This window comes from Capra hircus, chromosome 20 (assembly GCF_001704415.2).
Source record: "Capra hircus breed San Clemente chromosome 20, ASM170441v1, whole genome shotgun sequence".
In the NCBI taxonomy this organism is placed as follows: Eukaryota; Metazoa; Chordata; class Mammalia; order Artiodactyla; family Bovidae; genus Capra; species Capra hircus.
In genome coordinates this window covers 25,522,806-25,545,912 of record NC_030827.1, presented here as the reverse complement: position 1 = coordinate 25,545,912, position 23,107 = coordinate 25,522,806, and the positions used below count along the sequence as shown (strand labels likewise).

General features: G+C 37.3%; 1 protein-coding gene and 1 pseudogene across 1 annotated transcript in view; both read left to right on the top strand.

The window, feature by feature from the left end:
- NDUFS4 (NADH:ubiquinone oxidoreductase subunit S4) overlaps window positions 1-23,107 on the top strand; it is a 113,931-nt gene that overhangs the window by 10,794 nt on the left and 80,030 nt on the right. The gene's annotated exons all lie outside the window — the stretch shown is intronic.
- On the top strand, window positions 7,520-8,293 carry LOC102170362 (annotated as a pseudogene).

The window sequence follows — 23,107 nt, the reverse complement described above, 5'->3', positions numbered from 1 at the left end:
TTGTGGCAGATGGGCTTAGTTGCTCCGCGGCATGTAGGATCTTCCCAGACCAGGGATTGGACCAGTGTCTCCTGCATTGACAGATGGATCCTCTACCACTGAGCCACTAGGGAAGCCTCAGGTAATATTCTTTAACTTTATAAGATACTGCAAAACCATTTTCCAGAGTAGTTGTACCATTTTGCTTTTCTAGCAGCAATGTATAAAATTTAGTTGCTTTGTATCCTTATTAACATTGGTATTGTCAATATTTTAAAATTTAACCATTTTAATTGGTGATAATTCGTTGTATTTTTTTAAACAACTTTTTTGAGACATAATTCACTCATATAAAATGTATGATTTGATGGTTTCTAGCTGTCTCTGGTGTCGCACAGAGTTGGACACAACTGAGCGACTTCGCTTTCACTTTTCACTTTCATGCATTGGAGAAGGAAATGGCAACCCACTCCAGTGTTCTTGCCTGGAGAATCCCAGGGACGGCGGAGCCTGGTGGGCTGCCGTCTATGGAGTCGCACAGAGTCAGACACGACTGAAGTGACTTAGCAGCAGCAGTATATTTATGGGCTTCCCTCGTAGCTCAGTTGGTAAAGAATCTGCCTGCAGTGCAGGAGACCTGGGTTCGATTCCTGGGTTGGGAAGATCCCCTAGAGAAGGAAATAGCAACCCAGTCCAATATTCTTGCCAGGAGAACCCCATGGACAAAGGAGCCTAGCAGGCTACAGTCCATGGATTTGCAAGAGTCAGATATGACTTAGCAGAGTTGTAAACTGCTACTGTTCACTGTCAGTTTTAGAACATCACTCCAAGAAGAAATCCTGTGCTCATTAGCCTTCACTGTGGTTTTTTCCGTTCCCTAGCTCTAGCCAGCCACGATCTGCTTTCTGTCTTTTAAGTTTGCCTACTCTAGGCATTTCATACAAAGAGAATCATATGTTACCTTTTGTGACTAGCTTCTTTTAATGTTTTCCAGGTTTATCTGAATTGTAGCATGTATCAGTACTTTATTCCTTTTTATTGATGGATGATATTCTGTTGAATGGACATAGCACACTGTTTATCCACAAGTTGATGGACATTGGGAGTGTCTACCTTTCGGTTAGTATGAATAATGTTCTATGAACATTGGCTTCCCAGGTGGCCCAGGGGTGAAGAATCTGCCTACCAGTGCGAGAGACACCGGAGACATGGGTTCAATCTTTGGACCAGAAAGATTCCCCTAGAGGAGGAAGTGGCAACAACCTCCAGCATTCTTACTGGAAAATTGCATGGATAGAGAAGCCTGGCTGGCTACAGTTCTTGGGGTTGCAAAGGCATACAGCAATACTGTGAACATTTGTGTACAGGTTTTTGTGTGGCACAGATTTTCATTCTTTTGGGTATATCCAGATTAGTTGAATTGCTGGATAATATAACAACTTTGTGTTTAGCCCTTTGAGTAATTGCCAGACTCTTTCCAAACTGGCTGCACCACTTTACATCCCCACCAGCAGTGAATGAGGGTCTTCACAACCTTGCCAACACTTATTACTGTATTTATATAACTGTCCTGGCTTAGAGGTTAAAGCATCTGCCTGGAATGAGGGAGACCAGGGTTCGATCCCTGAGTCGGGAAGATCCCCTGGAGAAGGAAAATGGGAACCCACTCCAGTACTCTTGCCTGGAGAATCCTATGGAGGGAGGAGCCTGGTAGGCTACAGTCCATGGGGTCACAAAGAGTCGGACATGACTGAGCGACTTCACTTCAGTATGAAGTGGTGTCTGGTGGTTTTGATTTGCATTTCCATTGCAGATAACTCGTTGTGGTTTTAATATGTATTTCCTGATAGCTGATAATATTGAGGCCAAGTGTCTGTTATATCTTTTGCCCATTTTTAAGTTGAGGTGTCTATTTTCTTATTGTTGAATTTTGAGAGTTCTTAAAATACTCTGGCTATAAGTCCTTTGTTGGATTTGTGGTTTGCAAATATTTTCTGCTCATCTGTAGCTTTTCTTTTCATTCTTTTAACAGTATCTTTTCGAGAGTGAAAGTTCTTAATACCGATAAAGTCCAGTTCACCAGCTGTTTTCTCTTATTTATTGTACTTTTGTTGTCGTATTTAAGAATTCTTGGCCTAACCCTAGGGCATGAATATTTTTTACTCTGTTTTCTTATTGAGGCTTTGAAATGTTTTTATTCAGATCTATGATCATATTGAGTGAATTTTTATATAAAATGTGAGATTTAAGTTGAGGTTAATTTTTTTGCATACAGATGTACGTTTGTTCCAACACCATTTATTGTAAAGACTATTCTTTTATAATTGAATTATTTTTGGACCTTTGTCAGTGTTCAGTAATATTTGTCAGGGTTTATTCCATTGATCTAAATCCCTTTGCCATTACCACACAGACTTTGATTACTATAGTTTTATGGTTAATGTATTGTAATTGAGGAGTTGTGATTCTTCCCGTTTCATTCTTTTTCAAAAACTGTTTAGCTATTTGAGTTCCTTTACTTGTCCATCTAAAATTTAGAATCATTTTATCCATATCTCTGAAAATTCCAGCTGGGATTTTGATTGGTATTGCTTTACATCTATAGATTAATTTGAGGAGAGTTGGACCATAAAGAAGGCTGAGCGCCAAATAATGAGACTTTTGAATTGTGGTGCTGGAGAAGACTCTTGAGCGTCCCTCAGGATCCCTCCAGCAAGGAGATCAAATCAGTCAATCCTAAAGGAAATCAGTCCTGAATATTCATTGGAAGGACTGATGTGGAAGTTGAAGCTCCAGTTCTTGGGCCACCTGATGTGAAGAGCTGACTCACTGGAAGAGACCCTGATCCTGGGAGAGACTGAAGGCAAAAGGAGAAGTGGGTGGCAGAGGATGAAATTGTTAGCATCACTGAGTCAATGGACATGAGTTTGAACAAACTTTGGGAGACAGTGGAGGACAGGGAAGCCTGGTGTGCTACAGTCCATGGGGTTGCAAAGAATCAGACATGACTTAGCAACTGCACAACAACAACAAAATCGGAGCATAGTTGTCATTTCTAAAAATAAAATATTTATTTGGCTGCCCTGGGTCTTGGTTGCATGCAAACTCTTAGTTGTGGTATGAGGATCTAGTTCCCTGACCAGAGAGCGAACCAGGGCCCCATGCAGTATGAAATCGGAGACTTCAACACCGGGCTACCGAGAAAGTCCTGAGCTGTCGTTTTTATTATGCTGACCCCTCCAATCCATATACATGGATGTGTCTTCATGTATTTATTGATTTCTTTCATTGGTGTTTCATAGTTTTGAATGTGCAGATCCTATATGTTTTGTTCTATTTATGCCTACATATCTCAGTTTGGGGAAGCTATGGTAAATAGCCTTGTTTTTAAGATTTCAGTTTCTAATTGAACATTGCCATGTATAGAAATATGATTGATTTTTGTGTGTTTGACTTTGCAGGCAACCTTGCTAAGTTCATTTGTTAGTTCTCTATGTATTTTGTAGAATCTTTGGGATTTTTTAAAGTAGGTAATCATGCATTCTGTGAATAGGGACTGTTTATTTCTTCTGTCCAATCTCTGTACCTCATTGAGGTTGTCATTCTGTTAATAAGAAGGTAGGACCAACACCTCAATGAATGGAGAAAAAGATTTCCTTGCTTCTAGTTTTTGGCTCTTTTAGGTTTCCATGTATACCACTTGGTGCATGAGAAAACAAAGTAAATAGAAAAAAAATGGATGATTTACACAGTCACACATTTCTGTTAGTTCTCTTTCTAGCTTCTTGGGATAGGATGCTTCTCCTGAAGTGCTCATTTCTAAGTTTGCAGTTACATTAAGTTTAGGTAAGGGATCAGTCAGTTCAGTTCAGTCGCTCAGTCATGTTAGACTCTTCGTGACCCCATGGACTGCAGCACACCAGGCTTCCCTGTCCATCGCCAACTTCCGGAGCTTGCTCAAATTCGTGTCCATCGAACTGGTGATGCCATCGAACCATCTCATCCTCTGTTGTCCCCCTTCTCCTGCCTTCAGTCTGCCAGCATCAGGGTCTTTTCCAATGAGCTCTTCGCATCAGGTGGCCAAATTATTGGAGCTTCAGCTTTCATATCAGTCCTTCCAATGAATATTCAGGACTGATTTCCTTTAGGATTGACTGGTTTGATCTCCTTGCAGTCCACGGGATTCTCAAGAGTCTTCTCCAACACCACAGTTCAAAAGCATCAATTCTTCAGCGTTCAGCTTTCTTTGTGGTCCAACTCTCACATGACTACTGGAAAAACCATAGCTTTGACTGTATGGATCTTTGTTGGCAAAGTAATGCTCTGCTTTTTAATATGCTGTCTAGGTTGGTTATAGCTTTTCTTCCAAGGAGCAAGCGTCTTTTAATTTCATTGCTGCTGTCACCATTTGTAGTGATTTTGGAGCCCATGAAAATCTTTGTTGTTTGAATGTTGAATTTTTAGCCAACTTTTCACCCTCATCAAGCGGCTCTTTAATTCCTCTTTGCTTTCTGCTATAAAGGTGGTGTCATTTCCATATCTGGGGTTATTGATATTTTTCCCTGCCAATCTTGATTCCAGCCTGTGCTTCATTCAGCCTGGCATTTCACATAATGTAATCTGCATATAAGTTAAATAAGCAGGGTGACAATATACAGCCTTGATGTACTCCTTTCCCAATTTGGAACCAGTCCATTGTTCTATGTCTGGTTCTAACTGTTGCTTCTTGACCTGCATACAGATTTCTCAGGAGGCAGGTAAGGTGGTCTTATATTCCCATCTCTTTAAGAATTTGCCACAGTTTGTTGTGATCCACACAGTCAAAGGCTTTAGCATAATCAGTGAAGCAGAAGGCAAGGGATACTAGAGGGAAAAATAATATGACAGACTCGTCTCTGGTTGAGTGATACTTTGAATTCTGATAACCTTTCCCTAATCTGCTTGCTATTTACTTTACAGTGGTAAAATAACTTTTCCGTGTATCATGTCCAGAGATTATGATTGCATTCAGTGGGAGAGAGAGAATAGAGTGTGCTTATTACATCTTACCACGGCCAGCCAGTGTAGAATGAATTATCTAGTTCTAAAGTTGCTCATATTTTAGCACATCTGAATAAAAGATAAGCGACTCCCAACAGTTCTTCATACAATCATATTCTAAACCATTGATTCTCAACTGTGGTCGGAGAGTCTTAGAAATGGGCCAGAGAAAGGGTTTCAAAGAAAATACATGTTCCCTTGGTAGAAAATTATTGCATTTAATCAACGATGGAAGATTGTTATCCATGTTAATTGGCAGAAAAATACATCGAGTCCTTGGTTTAGACCACCAACCAATAGATCTTAATTTCTTTGAGCGGGTATAGAAGTCAGAGTTTTATTTTGAGTTTTATTTTGACTTCTTTCTAGAGATGTGTATATCTCTAGAAATATATAAAATCGAGAGTTGAGATTTCTAGAGGATTCATGGATCCCAGGCTTTGCAGCCCTCCATAGAGAGCATTAGATCTTATGCAGCATTTTCTTTATACTAGCTCTTGTTTTAGGCTGTTCTCAGTTACAAGTTACAGAAGCCTAGAAATTCAAACAGGTAGCACAGTCAGGAAAAGGCAATTGACTTATATGATCAAGCAATGGAAGGGGAAGGGTAGCTAACTGGTCCCAGGGATCAGAGCTAGAAAGCTGCCAGACTCTCTAACTTGTCTCTGTCATTTGTCAACTACTATGTCAGATTGTTTTTTTTCAATGTGGCAGATATAGCTGATGGAAGTGTTTTCAGGCTTATATCTCATAGTTTTATCATTAGAAAGGGACTAAAAAATCCCTTTTTTGGTACCAAGTTTAAAAGTCTTGGGAATATTCAATTGAGTCAGATTAAACAGACTACGGTCATTGTTTGTAATTTTATTATTCCTGTTGTACCATACAACAGGATACATGTTAGTTATCCTACAGGTATCATGCATGTAGATTATAGGAACTCTGGAAGTCAGTTGTAATGAAAGCTGGGCCTCTTGAAGAAAAATTAAAAACCAGTAATATTTTATAGTATCCTTCAGTTCAGTCGCTCAGTCATGTCCAGAGAACAAATAATGTCTGTATATATTGTGTAGACTGACCTCTTAACCTTTTTCTTAAAGAACTCTGGCACTTCGCTTGTTAAAGTTTGTTCACTCATTCAATAAATATTTGTAATTCTTTTCTAGTCTCCAAGATTGCATTTCTGCACTTTGCTAGAATGTGAACTCTTAGAACATCTGCTTTGAGGATGAACATAGTAGGATAGAAGTGTTCAAGCAGAGGCTGGATGATCATTTCTTAGGGTCTTATGGGTGGGCTTTGTCTTAGATTGGCATTTCCCAAAGAAGAGTATGAAACAAAAACATGGATATAGGTGGTTTATTTGAAAACTGACCTAGGAACTAGAAGTGAGGAGCTCTGGAGTGAGACAGGGAAGGAGGAAAAAAGGGTGATAAATGAGAGTGCTTGCAGTGAGCAGTAAGAGGTTTAATTTCAATGGAATCACTTAAGAATTATACAGAATGCCTTTCAGGATTATTCATTTGAAAGCTGGAACGCTTGGACAGTTACCCACTGGTTCTTGTTTGCTTTTGGTTGAAGGTGTTAGCTTTTTTTGTGCTTTTGAGTTATTATAGTGCTCCTTAAGACCCTGAGGCATAATGGGTTCACTTCAGTTGGAATACTGGAAGATGACCTGAGTCTGAGCTGCTGGGGCTGGGGCTGAAATGAAAAACAGGTCGAGGGAATGTAATGTGAGCACCAAAGGTATTGGTTATAGGCTTCCTTATAACTCAAAAGACTCTCTGTAACCTGTTACTTTGAGGGTCCTCTCTCCATGGGATTTTCCGGGCAATAGTACTGGAGTAGATTGCCATTTCCTTCTCCAGGGGATCTTCCCAACCCAGGGATTGAACCCAGGTCTCCCGCATTGTAGACAGACGCATTACCGTCTAAGCCACCAGGGAAGTCCTATAATTTTAATAGCTGTAATTTATGAACACTTAGACACTGTGGTAATTGCTTTATGTATGTTATTTCATCAAAGTGAATGATCTCATTTTAGATGATCTATTGATAATTATTTTATAGTTTAATCTATTCTTGGGCTTCCCTGGTGACTCAGAAGATAAAGAATCCACCTGCAGAGCTGGAGACCTGGGTTTGATCCCTGCGTTGGGAAGATCCCCTTGAGGAGGGCATGGCAACCCACTCCAGTATCCTTGCCTGGAGAAACCCCGTGGACAGAGGAGCCTGGTGGGCTACAGTCCAGAGGGTCGCAAAGAGTTGGACATGACTGAGTGACCAAGCACAGCACAATCTATTCCTAAGGTTGTAAATAACTCATATTTTTTAGAATTTGCTTTATTCACCAGTATTTTGAAGGACATGACAAAGGATCAGGAAACTGAAGTCTTACAACTCACTTAACTGTAAATAATAATAGAAGTTCTCCAGAGGAGAGGACAATGCCATGTTTAAAGAATTCATGGGCAGTCGCCAGGGATGGCGAAACATAAGGATGGAGTGGGTGTCCAGACTGCTCTCTTGGACACTGTGCAGATTCCTGTGGCTCTCGGGCCTCTCTGAGTGGGAGCTGCCCGGCAGCCCCAGATCATGGAAGAGAAAGCGCTAGAAGTTTATGATTTGATTCGAACCATCCAGGACCCAGAGAAGCCCAATACTTTAGAAGAACTGGAAGTGATAACGGAAAGTTGTGTGGAGGTTCAGGAGATTAATGAAGATGACTATTTGGTTATTATAAGGTTCACGCCAATGGTACCTCATTGCTCTTTGGAGACTCTTATTGGGCTGTGCTTAAGAGTAAAAACTTCAGTGGTGTTTACCGTTTAAACATAAGTTGGAAATCTACATTTCTGAAGGAACCCACTCAACAGAGGAGAATATCAACAAGCAGATAAATGACAAAGAGCGAGTGGTGGCTGCCATGGAGAACCCCAACTTAGGGGAAATCGTGGAACAGTGTGTCCTGGAACCTGACTGATGGCTGTTTTAGAGCCACTGAAGTATAATCATTTGATATATTTGTTTAAAGTCTTCGTAAAATGTAAAAGATTCATGTTTAATACATAGGTGATTTGTACCTCAGAGCATTTTTTTAAACGATGATTTCCAAGCAAGATTTAATTATCAGGTAGTACCTAGTTTGTTCAATGTATAACATTCTCAGGATTTGTAACCCTTAAATGATCAGACAAAAATATTTTCTAGTTATTGTGTGTAAGATGAGTTGCTGTTTTTCTGGTGCCCATTCTGACGCTTTTCATGTCAAAATATTTACTGTGCCCAAGTGTTTTCAGATTAAACCATTACTCTGTAAAATAAATAAAAGAGATGATTCTTGTTAAAAAAAAAAAAAAATTCATGATGGCACAATACTCCTGTATTATGTACCAGTTGACCAGTGACTGTATAACATCCCAGCAGACAAAGATCAACCTATAGAATTTTCTTTGAATTTGAGAATGTAACAGATCCAGCGAGTGGCCAGTAACCTGGGTGAATGATCATATATTTTCTCTTCACTGATACTGCCTAAATGATTTAATGATAGTTTTGAGGACTTTTTTCTGCTGCTACTGTTTAGGCTCATGCTCCTGTTCCACTGTTGTCTGTGACTGATTGCTATGGTGACAGCCTTGTTGTCCATCTTATTAACATGTTTTAGCATACCATATTCTTGCATAGTTAGTTCTGGGATGCATACAGTGCATCATGGGTTATTTCACAAATTCCTTTTCCTTTAGTTGAGACTTAAAACATTGGTATTCTGCTGCTACTGAAGTTACTGGTTTAAGTATTCATGCATCTTAATTACTGCTTGTAAATGGCCCCTTTTAGGACTCGCGTTTTTATTTTGGTCCCAAATTTAATCTTTTGGCTTTAAGTTCAAACCGTTGATGTGGCCAACTCTCTTAATAGTCTCTTTGCTAAGTGTCCTTGACTCTAGTTTTGGGAAAAACTGCTTTCTAGAGATTTTCTGTTAACTGCTGATAGTAGCCATGCTGCCAGGCTATATTTTTAGCTTTTTCATACTTGAACTACTCCATTGGAGCCATCACATCAGTTAATATAGTATTTAGAAGCACAGTTTTATTAGAGTCAACTCTACCTGCATTTGAAGTCCAACTCTGACAATGCTTAGCTCTGTCTTTGTGCTTGTTTTCTGTTGTGTAAATTGGACGGAATAACCTCTGTTTCATAAAGTTTATGAAGTATTTAGGGCAGTGCCTGGCATATGATAAGGCCTAATAAATTGTAACAACAGAATCATCATTGTCATTATTCTTGAAGCTTCTTTTAGTGTTCATTCCTTTCTTCTCCTTTTCGTCCCCTCCTTTTGTAAATCTTACCCAGATTCTAGTTCCTCTTCTTGGATTATTGGAGCATCTTGGATTTTGTGTTTACTTAGTTTTTTATTCGCGAGTATCTAAAAGATGTGTCTGCACCTGGCTTTTTCCAGATTGTGACCTCCCATGCACCCCTCAGCTCAGTGTAATCTATTTTTGGTATCCATCATTCCTCTGAAATAGCTTTCATCAAGGTCGATAGTGAACCTGCTGCTAAATGAGAAGACCTTTCTCCGTCCTTATCTTACATGGCCTTTGCAATCCAAAAGGATGGCTTTCTCGTTCTTGAAAGAGTCTTCCTTTCACTTCTATTTTGGCTTTTCTCACTTTGAATGCCCATCAGCTTTTGCCCTTTCCTTGAACTGGCAGTGTTTCTCAGAGTTTGATTTATAGTTCTTTACTCTTTTAAAAGTGTTTTATATTATATAATACTTTATATACATGTGAATATATGCATGTATATATATATTTAGGAAGCACAATGGCAAAATGAATTGATGTGAACTCAACATTCAATTTAAAAATTACCAATACCTTGTTTCTTTGCATACTCTGTGATAGGCTGAATAATACCCTTTCACTCTAAAATGTCCATGTGTTAATCCCCAGAACATATGACCTTGAATGTAAAAGTGACTTTATAGGTATGATTAAATTGAGGCTTTTGAGGTGGCAGCTTATCCTTTTGGGCCTGATGTAATAAAAATGGTTCTTATAAGAAGGCCACAGGAAGAGTCCGAGGAGAAGGAAATACCGCCACAGAAGCGGGGACTAGAGTGCTATGACCACTGGTGAGGCAGACTATAAAAGCTGGAAAAGATAAGGAAGGGATTTTCCCTTGGTGCCTCCAGAAGGAACCAGCCTTGTGACACACTGATTATTATTAGCCTGTGAGACTCATTTTGGATTTCTGACCTCCAGAACTATAAGAGAGTAAATTTATGTTGTTTCACTCCACCAACTTTGTGGTAGTTTGTTACGGCAGCAATAGGAGACTAGTATACTCTTCTTCTATCTCATTATCTGCTGTGACTTCAGTTACCACCTGTTTACACGAAAGCTTAAATGTATATAGTTCGTTTGTATCATACATACTTTTTACTCAAGGAATTCAGGCTATGTACATGCAAATAAGAGTAGAAAATGTTTTAGTAACATTTAAAAATTCAAGTTAAATCTTTGATGTTTTACCTTAGTGATTGTTTACTTTTCAACCAAAGAGACAGTAATTCGTTCTACTGCTAGAGGACTGGCTTATTAAGATATATAACTGCATCTTTTTCTTGAATTTTAGACCCTAAGAACTGTTTGATTTTCCACAGGCATCTGAATCGCAGTGTGTCTGAAACAAGTTGATAATGATCATCGCTTCCACTGCTCCTCTCATTTTTCCCTTAGTATTGTTACCAATACCCAGCCAGTTATCTGAGCCGGAAACCTAGGTATCATTCCTGTCTTCTCCCTCTTAGGCCTCCTATCAGTGTCATTCAGTTCTAGTATTCATTTTCCTAACATTCAGTTTCCATACTTACTGCAGCTGTAGTTACTTTCATCCTACCTCCTAACTGGTCTACTTGTCTTTGGTCTTAGTTTGTTCTCTGTGTTGCCTGTAGGATAAAGTCCGAACTTCTCAACATGTCAGAAAGGCCTTCATATTCCCTGCCTGCATCTTCTTTTCATTCTTTGACCTTCATCCTCTTCTCAGTTCCATTCTGGCCCCGTCTCCAGCCATATGCAAACTATATTTTGGCTGTTGTGAACTACTTGCTATCCCTGACTGCTGGCACTTGTATGCTCTTGCTCCTACGTAATTAAGATTCTGTCTGCCCAGACTATTTCTTCTGGTTTCCCCTCTGATCTTCCTGTCTCTTACCCCACCTCAGCACTCTTTGGATATTTAAGTACTACTTATCCTTCCGATGGCACATTACCATCACTTTCTCTAAAGAGCATTATTTGAATTCACAAGCTTAGGTTAAATACCAGTTCTATGTGGTCTTAGCGTGCCTTATTCTTATGTCTTACCTCTTTCTGGTACTGGTTATACTTCATTGTGATTGCCTATTTCTTTGTCTATGTTTCCCATTAGTTGTAAGTTCTTTGAGAGTTGGAACTGTTTTCTTCACCTTTTGCCTTTCATAGCCTAACACAGTACTTAACTACAGTAACATCTGTGGGCTCATACGATTATACAATAGTATAGAATATTTAAAATATTTCATACCAGCATCTTCTTAAGCAAGATAGCATTTTAGATTTTTGTTTTCCTTATGAAATAAATATTTGGGTTTTAAATGTGTCAAGGACAATGATGTTATAGATGACTGGAAAATGACTTTTTTCCTTGTTAGGTTGTGTCCTGCTTCTTCCTTATATTGAATACTAGTATTGCATGTTGGAGACTTTATATTTTTAAAAAATTCTTTTAAAAAATTGTAGTTGATTTACAGTCTTTCAGATGTACAGCAAAGTGAATCAGTTATATATATATATACCTATTTTTTTTCAGATTCTTTTTCATTATAGGCTATTACGAGATAATTAGTATAGTTTCCTGTGCTCTATAGTAGTCCTTGTTGTTTATTTTATATATAGTAGTGAGTATCTGTTGATCCCAGATTCCTAATTTATTCCTCCTTCCTTTTCCCCTTTGGTGACCATAAGTTTATTTTCTGTGTTTATTTCTATTTTGTAAATAAGTTCATTTGTGTCTTTTTTTTTTTAGATTCTACATATAAGTGATGTCATGTGATATTTGTCTTTCTTTGACTTACTTAATGTGATAATATCTAGGTCCATCCATGTTGTAGTATTTCTTTCTTTTTACAACTGAGTAATATTCCATAATATATATTCTGTAATAAATTTAGTAGTAATATTTCATATTTTTATCCATTGATCTGTTTGTGGACATTTATATTGATTCCATTTTTGCTCTTGTAAACAATGCTGCTGTGAACATTGGAGTACATGTATCCTTTTGAATTAGAGTTTTCTTCAGATACATGCCCAGAAATGGGATTGCTGGATCATATGGTAACTCTGTTTTCAGCTTTTTAAGGAACCTCCATACTGTTCTGCGGTTTAGGAAGGTTCTCTTTTTTCCACACCCTCTCCATTGTTTATTATTTGTAGACATTTTTTTTTGTTTTGCCATTTTATTTTTTTAATTGAAGGATAATTGCTTTACAGAATTTTGTGGTTTTCTGTCACACATCAACAAGAATCAGCCATAGGTACACCCATGTCCCATCCTTCCCAAAACTCCCTCCCATCTTCCTCCCCATCCTACCCTTCTAGATTGTCACAGGGCCCCTGTTTGAGCTCCCTCAGTCATATAGCAAATTCCCATTGGCTGTCTGTTTTCCATATGGTATTGTAAATTTCCGTGTTACTCTCACCATACATCTCACCCTCTTCCTCCTTCCCTCCTCTTGTGTCCATAGGTCTGTTCTCTGTGTTCCTCATTGATACCCTGAAAATGAATTCATCTTTTTAGTCCATATATATGCATCAGTATATGATATTTATATTTCTTTCTGACTTACTTCACTCTGTATAATAAGCTCTAGGTTCGTCCACCTCATTAGAGCTGACTCAAATGCATTCCTCTTTATGGCTGAGTAGTATTCCATTGTATATATGTAACAGCTTCTTGCTATTACGTATATTCTTGCTATTGTAAATAGTGCTGCAGTGAACATTGGGGTACGTGTGTCTTTCAGTTTTTGTTTGCTCAGGGTATATGCCAAGTAGTGGGATTGCTGGGTCATATGGTGGCTTTATTCCTAGTTTTTAAGGAATCTCCTTACCATCTTCCATAGTGGTTGTATCAGTTTACATTTCCACCAGCAATGCACGAGGGTTCCCTTTTCTCCACACCCTCTCCAGCATTTATTGTTTGTAGATTTTTTAATGATGGCCATTCTGACTGGTGTGAAGTGATATCTCATTGTAGTTTTGATTTGCATTTCTCTAATAATTAGCAGTGTTGAACATCTTTTCATATGCCTATTGGCCATCTGTATGTCTTCTTTGGAGAAATATTTAGGTCTTCTGTCCATTTTTTGGATTGCTTTTTGTTTGTTTTTGATATTAAGCTGTATGAGCTGTTTGTATATTTTGGAATTAGTCCCTTGTTGATGCATTGTTTGCAGATATTTTCTCACATTCTATAGGTTGTCTTTTCATTTTGTTTATGGTTTCCTTTGCTGTGCAAAAGCATTTAATTAGGTTTCATTTGTTTATTTTTGCTTTTGTTTCCATTGCTCTAGGAGACCAATCCAAAAAAATATTGCTGTGGTTTATGTCAAAGAGTGTTCTGCCTATGTTTTCCCTTATGAGTTTTATAATCTCCAGTCTTACATGTAGGTCTTTAACCTATTTTGAATTTTGTTTTTGTATTTGCTGTTAGAGAATGCTCTTATTCTTTTACAAATAGCTGTCTGGTTTTCCCAGCACCACTTATTGAAGAGACTGTCTTTCCTCCATTGTATATTCTTGCCTCCTCTGTTGTGGATTAATTGATCATAAGTGCATGGGTATATCTCTGGGCTTTCTATCTTATTCCATTAATCTATGTTTCTGTTTTTGTGCTGGTACCATACTGTTTTGATTACTGTAGGTTTGCATTGATAATATAGTCTGATGTCAGGGAGTGTGATTCCTTCAGCTCCATTCTTCTTTCTCAAGATTGTTTTGGCTATTTGGGGTCTTTTGTATTTCCATACATATGCCATTGGTAATTTGATAGGGGTTGCACTGAATCTGTAGATTGCCTTGGGTAGAATGGTCATTTTAATGATACTGAGTCTTCCAGTCCAAGAATGCAGGTGTATCTTTCCATCTGTCTGTCATTTTCAATTTCTTTCATCAGCATCTTACAGTTTTTGGAATGCAAATCATTTGTCTCCTTAGGAAGGTTTATTGCTAGGTATTTTATTCTTTTTGATGTGATCGTAAATGAGATTGTTTCCTTAATTTCTCTTTCCGATATTTTGTTGTTAGTGTATAGAAATGCAACAGACTTATGTATTTTAATTTTGTGTTTAGCATCTTTTCACTGATGGGCTCTAGTAGTTTTCTGGTGGCATCTTTAGGATTTTCTCTGTATAGTATTTTTAGTCATCTGCAAACAGTGACAGTTTTACTTCTTCCTTTCCAATTAAAATTCCTTTTGTTTTTCTTCTCTGATTGCTGCTAGGATCCAAAACTATGTTGAATAAAAGTGGCAAGATTAGGTATCCTTGTCTTCCTGATTTTAGAGGAAATGCTTTCAGCTTTTCATCATTGGATGTGATGTTAGCTGCAGACTTGTCCTATGTGCCCTTTATTATACTGAGGTATGTTCCCCTCTGTGCCCATATTTCTGGAGAGTGTTTATCATAATAGATGTTGAATTTTATTAGAAACTTTTCCTGCATCTGTTGAGATGATCATAGGTTTTTTATTCTTCAGTGGTGTTAATGTGGTGTATCACAACTGATTGATTTGCAGATATTGAAAAATCCTTGTATCTATGGGATGATTCCCACTTGATCAAGGTATATGAGCCTTTTAATGTATTGTTGAATTCAGTTTGCTAGTGTTTTGCTGATGATTTTTGCACCTATATTCATTAGTGATACTGACCTGTAATTTTCTTTTGTGTGTGTATGTGTGTGGTATCCATGTTGTAAGCTTTATCGTATGGCAGAATTTACTGAAATGAATAGGTATAATTCTGTCAGCCAGCTTTTTTTGGTGAATTGATTCTTCACTATGACTCCAAAGATTTCCATCAAAGACAGAATGGATAAGATGGAAATGTATTGCAAATTTAAATAATTGCCATTTTTCTATAGTAAATAGCTCTAGCTATTATATTTTAGATTTTGTAATTACAGAGTGCTCAATACACAGAATAAACCCTGATTTGAGATTGAGAATTACTTTCTGCTGTTACAGTCAGCATTAAGCAAACTATATGATTTTACTCAGTTCTATTCATTCAGTTTTGTTTATTTTAGAAGTAAAAGCAAGTAACAATGGAATCTACTAGTTTTTAAAGAATTTTGGAGTATTGTAGATATTATTAAATGTTACCATTTCATTCAATTTACTGGGAGGAAGTTGGCAGGAGGTAAAATGAGAAGCATTGGAGGAAAAATAAGCATTTTTTGGAAAATAAAGAATTCATGATCTTTCAACCACAATTTAAAACTCCTGGCTTTGTGGGATTATACCTAATTTAAAAATAAATTATGAACTTATTTGTCAAGATTGTATGACACGCAGTAGGCACTAGATGTGTGAATAAATTAAAGTAACACCTTTTGTAGTTCCCGTCTCAATCCTATAGCATTGGGTGCTCAATAAAAGCAAATGTATCTAGACAGCATGGGCAACACTGTTAAGTTTTTCCTGACAGTCCTGCCATATCCCACCCACTACATCTTCTACTCCACAATGTATGGTTTTTCCTTCTATAGCAAGAAGAGCACCTTGATATAGCTTTATTATAGAAATTACCACTAGCATTCAGAACAGTGATATTGAAATTACTGTTTATATGTTTGCTTTCCTTCCAATAAAACCTTTAAAGCCAGTTACTGGATCTAGTATTGTGCATAAGACATAGCAGATGTTTCGGTTTGAATTGAGAATAAGAGTTAGAATTTTGGTATACTTTCTTAAGTATATATGGTCAATAGAGTTCAACTGAACACAGATGCACTGTTTTGTAGTTGACAAGTATTAACTCTCAGGTGCTGTTTAAACTTCTCTTCAAAGTATTTTATTGTCTGGATATTGGTCAGCACAATCAAAAATATTTAAAGTTAAAACCTCTTTGGGAATTCCCTGGCAGTCCAGTGGTCAGGACTCTGCATTTTCATTGCCAGGGGCCCAGGTTCAGTCCACAGTCAGGGAACTAAGATCCTGCAAGCCTTGGTCCATAGCAGCGTGACTATAGTTTATGAGTATACTTGATACTATATTGCATATTTGAAAGCTAAGAGAGTAAAACTTAAAAAGTTACTATAAGAAAAAGAATTTGTAACTCTGCCGATGGCATTGACTTATTTCTGCTGATCATTTTGTAATATATACGAATAGTGAATCGTACATCTGAGACTAATACACAGTTCAATTAAAAAAATTTTAGGAGAATGTTTTTAAAAGATGTGATTGTTGTTCAATTGCTAAAATATGTGGAAGTGAAATATATGTCAACATTAACACCAAAGACTAAAGTGACAGATGGAAGAAGCACTGTTTCAAGAATCTTTTGTAAAATAATATATATATTATTATTTGTTGTTTTTCAGTCGCTGAGTCACGTCTGACTCTTTGCGACCCCGTGGGCTGCATGCACCACACTAGGCACCCCTGTTCTTCACTATCTCCCACAGTTTGCTCAAATTCATGTTCACTTAGTTGGTGATGTTGTCCTGTGATCTCATCCTCTGGTGCTCCCTTCTCCTTTTGCCTTCGATCTTTCCTAGCATCAGGGTCTTTTCCATTGAATTGACTCTTTGTGTCAGGTGGCCAAAGTATTGGAGCCTCCTCTTCAGTCCTTCCAATGAATATTCAGGATTGGTTTCCTTTAGGATTGACTGGTTGGATTTCCTTGCAGTCCAAGGGACAAGAGTCTTCTCCAACACCACAGTTCAAAAGCATCAATTCTTCAGTGCTCAGCCTTCATTATGGTTCAACCCTCATATCCATACATGACTCCTGGAAAAACCATAGCTTTGACTAGACAGACCTTTGTCGCAGTGATGTCTCTGTCTTTTAATATGCTGTCTAGGTTTGTCATAGCTTTCCTTCCAAAGAGCAAGAGTCTTTTAATTTCATGGCTGCAGTCACCATCTGTGGTGATATTGGAGCGCAAGAAAATAAAATCTGTCCTTGTTTGCACTTTTTACTTATCTGTTTGCCGTGAAGTGATCGGACTGGATGGCATGATGTTCATTTTTGAATGTTGTTTTAAGCCAGCTTTTTCACCATCCTGTTTCACTCTCATCAAGAGGCTCTTTTAGTTCCTCTTCACTTTCTGCAGTTAGAGTGATATTATCTACCTATCTGAGGTTGTTGATATTTCTCCCTGCAATCTTGATTCCAGCTTGTGCTTCATCCAGCCCAGCATTTCACGTGATGTACTCTCCATAGATGTTAAATAAGCAGGGTGACAACAAATAGCCTTGTCATACTCCTTTCCCAGTTTTGAACCAACCAGTTGTTCCATTTAAGGTTTTAACTGTTGCTTCTCGACCTGCATACGTGTTTCTCAGGAGGCAGGAAAAACGATATGGTATTCCCATCCCTTGGCTTCCCTGGTGGCTCAGATAGTAGAGAATTCACCTGCAATGTGAGAGACCTGGGTTCAATTCCTGGGTTGGGAAGATCCCATGGAGGAGGGCATGGCAACGCACTCCAATATTGTTGCCTGGAGAATCCCCATGGACAGAGCCTGGCAGGCTATAGTCTATGGGGTCACAAAGAGTCAGACACAACTGAGTGACTAAGCACAAAATTTTCCATAGTTTGTTGTGATCCACACAATCAGAGGCTTTAGTATAGTCAGTGAAGCAGAAATAGATGTTTTTCTGAAATTCCCTTGCTTTTTCTATTTAAAAGATAGACTGTTATTATGAAAAGTCAGTGGAAAAGTTCATGTCTCATTTTCTTACTGATTATAATAGTTTTTTGATTGAAATAAAATTGAAATTGAAATTTGAAAATACTTATTTAAAAGCCATAGACTTAGGTATTTAGTTATGTAATTTACTTAGGGAAGTCATTAAGAGTTCTAATTATTATATTCAGGTCTAGTCAACAGTTTTACTGGATTTGGATAAATTAAAATTTTTTTCTTTTTTTTTGGTTGAAGTATAATTGACTTACAATATTATATTTCAGATGTATAGCATAATGACACAATATTTTTATACATTACAAAATGGTTAGTACAGTAAATCTAGTCTGTCACCATACAAAATTATTACAGTATTACTGACTATACTCCCTAAACTGAACATTATGTCCCTATGACTTGTTTATTTTATAACTGATCATTTGTACCTCTTAAATCTCCCTTATCTAATTAACTCATCCTCCCTATCCTTTCCCCTTTGGAAACCACCCTTTTGTTTTCTTTGTCTGTTAATCTCTTTCTGTTATGTCTGTTCATTTGTTTTGTTTTTCAGATTCTACATACAAGTAAAATCATACAGTATTTGTCTTTCTCTGTCTTAGCGTAGTACCCTCCAGATTCACCTGTACTGTCACGATGGCCAGATTTGATTCTTATTTATGGTTGAGTAGTGTTCCATATACCACATCTTTTATACACACACACCCCCCCCCCGCATCTTTTTTTATTCATTCATCTGTGAATGGATACTTAGTTTGGTTCCATATCTCAGCTGTTGTAAATATTGCTGTGGTGAACATAGGAGTTTGTATATCCTTTTTGAATTAGTGCTTCTGTTTTCTTTAGAAAATGATCCAGAAGTGGAATTCCTGGATCATATGGTAGTTCTGTTTTTTAAATTTGTGGGGGAACCTCCATACTGTTCTCCATTGTGACTAGCAGTTTACATTCCTCCTAACAGTGCACAAGCATTCCCTTTTCTCAACATCCTCCTGAACACTTGTTATTTGTTATCTTTTAAATAGCTATTCTGAAATTTGTGAGGTAATTTCTCATTGTGGTTTTGATATGCATTTCCCTAATGATTAGTGATATCAGAGCATGTTTTCATGTGTCATTTGACCATCTGTGTATCTTTAGAAAAATGCCTAAATAGGCCCTGAGTCCACTTTTTAATTGGGTCGTTTGTTTGTTGTTGAGTTGTGTGAGTTCTTTGTATATAGTTGGATATTAACCCCTTATCAAATATGTTGTAGCAAATATCTTCTCCCATTCAGTAGGCTGCCTCTTCAGTTTGTTGACAGTGTCCTTTTCTGTGCAGAAGCTTTTTGGTTTGATTTAATTCCATTTCTTTATTTTCGCTTTTGTTTTCCTTGCCTGAGGGGAGATACCCCCAAAATATTGCTAAGACCAGTGTTAAACAACATATTGCTTATGTTTTCTTTGAGGATTTTTATGGTGTCTGGTTTTACATTTAAGCCTTTAATTTATTTTGAGTTTATTTTTGTATATGGTGTGAGAAAGTAGTCCAGTTTGATTATTTTGCATGTGGCTGTCCAGTTTTCCCAACATCATTTATTGAAGAGGCTGTCTTTCCTCCCTTGTATATTCTTGCCTCTTTTTTTGTAGAATCCAATCCAATCGTTGTGCTCAGTGATGTCTGACTCTTTGCAGCCCCATGGCTGCCAGGCTCCACTGTCCATGGGATTTCCCAGGCAATAATACTGGAGTGGGTTTCCATTTCCTACTCCAGGAGATTTTTCTAATCCATGGATCAAACCTGTGTCTCCTGTGTAGGCAGGCAGATGCTTTACTAATGTGCTTCCTGGCCATAAAAATGTCAGTTTCTTTCTGGGCCCTCTATTCTGTTCCATTGATCTGTTTTTATGCCAGTACCATACTGTTTTGATAACTATAGCTTTGTAATATGGTTGGTTAAAATCTAACTTTGTTCTTCTTTTTCAAGATTGTTTTGGACTTTTGAGGTCTTTTATGTTTCCATATGAATTTTAGAATTATTTGTTCTAGTTCTGTGAAAAATGTCATTAGTATTTTGATAGAGACTGCATTGAATCTGTACTGTTTTTTAAATATATCTTTCTGATTGCTTTTAGGGTATAGAAACAGCAGATTACTATATATTAATTTTGTATCCTGCAATCTTATTAATTCATTTATTAGTTCTATTAGTGTTTGGTATTATCTTTAGGATGGTCTATTTACAGTATCATGTCATTTTCAAAAAGTGTCAGTTCTACACTTCCTTTCTGATTTGGATTCCTTTTATTCTTTTTGTTGCCTGATTGGTGTAGCTAGGACTTCCAAAACTCTGTTGAATTATAGTGGCAAGAGTTGGCATCTTTTTCATGTTTCTGATTTTAGAGGAAATGCTTTCAGGTTTTCACTGTTGAGTATGTTATGGGCAAAAGATTTGTCATATATGGCTTTTATTATGTTGAGGAATGTTCCCTCTACACCCAATTTGTTGAGAATTCTTATCATAAATGGATGTTGATTTTGTCAAATGCTTTTTTCTCCAGTTTTTCTTCTTCATTTTGTTAATACGGTATATCGTGCTGATTGACTTTCAGGTACTGAACCATTCTTGCATCCCTGGGATAAGGCTCACTTGATTATGGTATATGATACTTCTAATGTATCATTGAATTCTGTTTGCTGATATTTTGCTGAGGATTTTTTCACCTATTTTATCAATGAGTTGGGCCTGTAGTTTTCCTATTTTGTGATGTTTCTGTTGGTTTTGATAGTAGGGTGATTTTGCTTAATGAGTGAGTTTGTATTCCCTTTTCAATTTTTAAAGTAGTTTGAGAAGTTCGGGTGTTAACTTTGCTTTAAATGTCTGGTAGGATTCATTTGTGAAGCTGTCTGGTCATGCACTTTGTTGAGAATGTGTTTTACTGATTCAGTTCCATTATTGTTATTTGATTTGTCCATATTTTCTTTCTCATTCAAGACTGTATGTTTGCAGAAATTTATTCATTTGTTCCAGGTTATTCATTTTATTGGAGTGCAGTTGTTTGTAGTAATCTTTTATGATCCTTTTTTATTTTTTGTGGTGTGAGTTGTAGCTTCTCTTTCATTTGATTTTCTTTATTTGTGCCTAGTCTTTTTTGTTGATGAGTCTAGCTATAGGTTTATCAAATTTACCTATCTTTTCAAAGAAGCAGATCTTAGTTTCAGTGATCTTTTCTATTTGTTTTTTAAAGTCTTTATTTCCTTTATTCCTGCCCTGATTTTTATTGTTTCTTTCCTTCTACTAACTTTGGGTTTTTTCTAGTTCATTTATGTGTAAAGTTAGATTGTTTATTTGAAGTTTTTTTTTCTTGTGGTAGGTTTGTGTTGCTGTAAATTTCCCTCTTAGTATTGCTTTTGCTACATTCCATAGACTTTGGATCACTGTTTCATTTTTCATATCTTTCTTGATTTCCTCTTTGATTCTTTCACGAACCTTTTGTTGTTTAGTGACATGATTATTTGTCATCCATGTATTTCTATTTTTTTGCAGGCTTTTTTGGCTGTAGTTGATTTCTAATCTCATAGCATTGTGGTCGGAAATGATGCTTAATATGACTTCTGTCTTTTAAAATTTATTGAGGTGGCAGGAATACATAGAATACAAACGTCCAACAAAGGTCCGTCTAGTGAGAGCTGGACTATAAAGAAAGCTGAGCACCAAAGAATTGATGCTTTTGAACTGTGGTGTTAGAGAAGACTCGTGAGAGTCCCTTGGACTGCAAGGAGAACTAACCAGTCATTCCTAAAGGAAATCAGTCCTGAATAGTCATTGGAAGGACTGATGCTGAAGCTGAAACTCCAATATGTTGGCCATCTGATGCAGAGAACTGACTCATTTGAAAAGACCCTGATGCTGGGAAAGATTGAAGGCAGGAGAGGGGAACAACAGAAGATGAGATGGTTGGATGGCATCACCAACTCAATGGACATGAGTTTGAGCAAGCTACAGGAGTTGGTGATGGACAGGGAAGCCTGGTGTGCTGCAGTCCATGGGGTCCCAAAGAGTCGGACACGACTGAACGCCTGAATAAAACTGAACTGAAATTTATTGAGACTTGTTTTGTGGCCTAGTATGTAAAAGTTCCATGTGTACTTGAAAAGAATGTGTATTCTGCCTCTTGGATGGAGTGTGTTAAGTCCATCTGTCTCGAGTTAAGACCAGTGTTTCTTTATTGATTTTTCTGTCTGGATTTTCTCTCCATTGATGTAAGTGAGGTGTTAAAGTCACCTACTACTATTGCATTACTGTCAGTTTCTTTATATTTGTTAACACTTTCTTTATATATTTGTGTGTACCTGTCTTAGATGTATATATCTATTTACAATTGTTTTATCTTCTTGCTGCATTGATGCCTTGATCATTATACACAAATGACCTTTTTCGTCTCTTGTAATGGTTTTTCTTTTCAAAGTCTGTTTTGTCTGATGCAAGTATCGCTACCCTAGCTTTCTTTTCATTTTTGTTCACATGGAATGTTTTCCATCCACCTTTCCATCCTTTAACACTTATTATGAAGTCAGTTTGTTGGTGCTGAAACCTTTAGCTTTTCTTCGTCTGTAAAACTCTGTCTCTCTTGCATAACAGAATGACAGCCTTGCCGTGTATTCTTGGTTGTAGATTTTTTTCTTTCATCAGTTTGAATGTATCATGCTGTTCTTTCTAGCCTATAGTTTCTGCTGAAAAGTTAGCTCATAGTCTTATGGGAATTCTATTGGACCTACCTACTTTTCTCTTGCTGCTTTTAAGATTCCTTTCTTTTAGTTTTTGCTGTTCAATTATAAGGTGTTTTGGTGTGCATTTTGGGGGGTTTATCTTGTTTGGGACTTTTTGTGCTTCCTGGATCTGCACGTCTGTTTCCTTTTCCAGCTTAGGGAATGTTTCTTTTATTTCTTCAAATAAATTCTCAGCCTATTACTCTCTCTTCTTGCTCTGGGACCCCTATAATATGAGGATGCTTGATATTGTCCCTGAGGTCTCAAACTATCTCTTTTTTTAAATTCTTTTTTCCTGGTCAGCTTGGGTTAATTTTAATTCTGTTTCAGTTCCATGCTGTGTTCTTCTGTATCA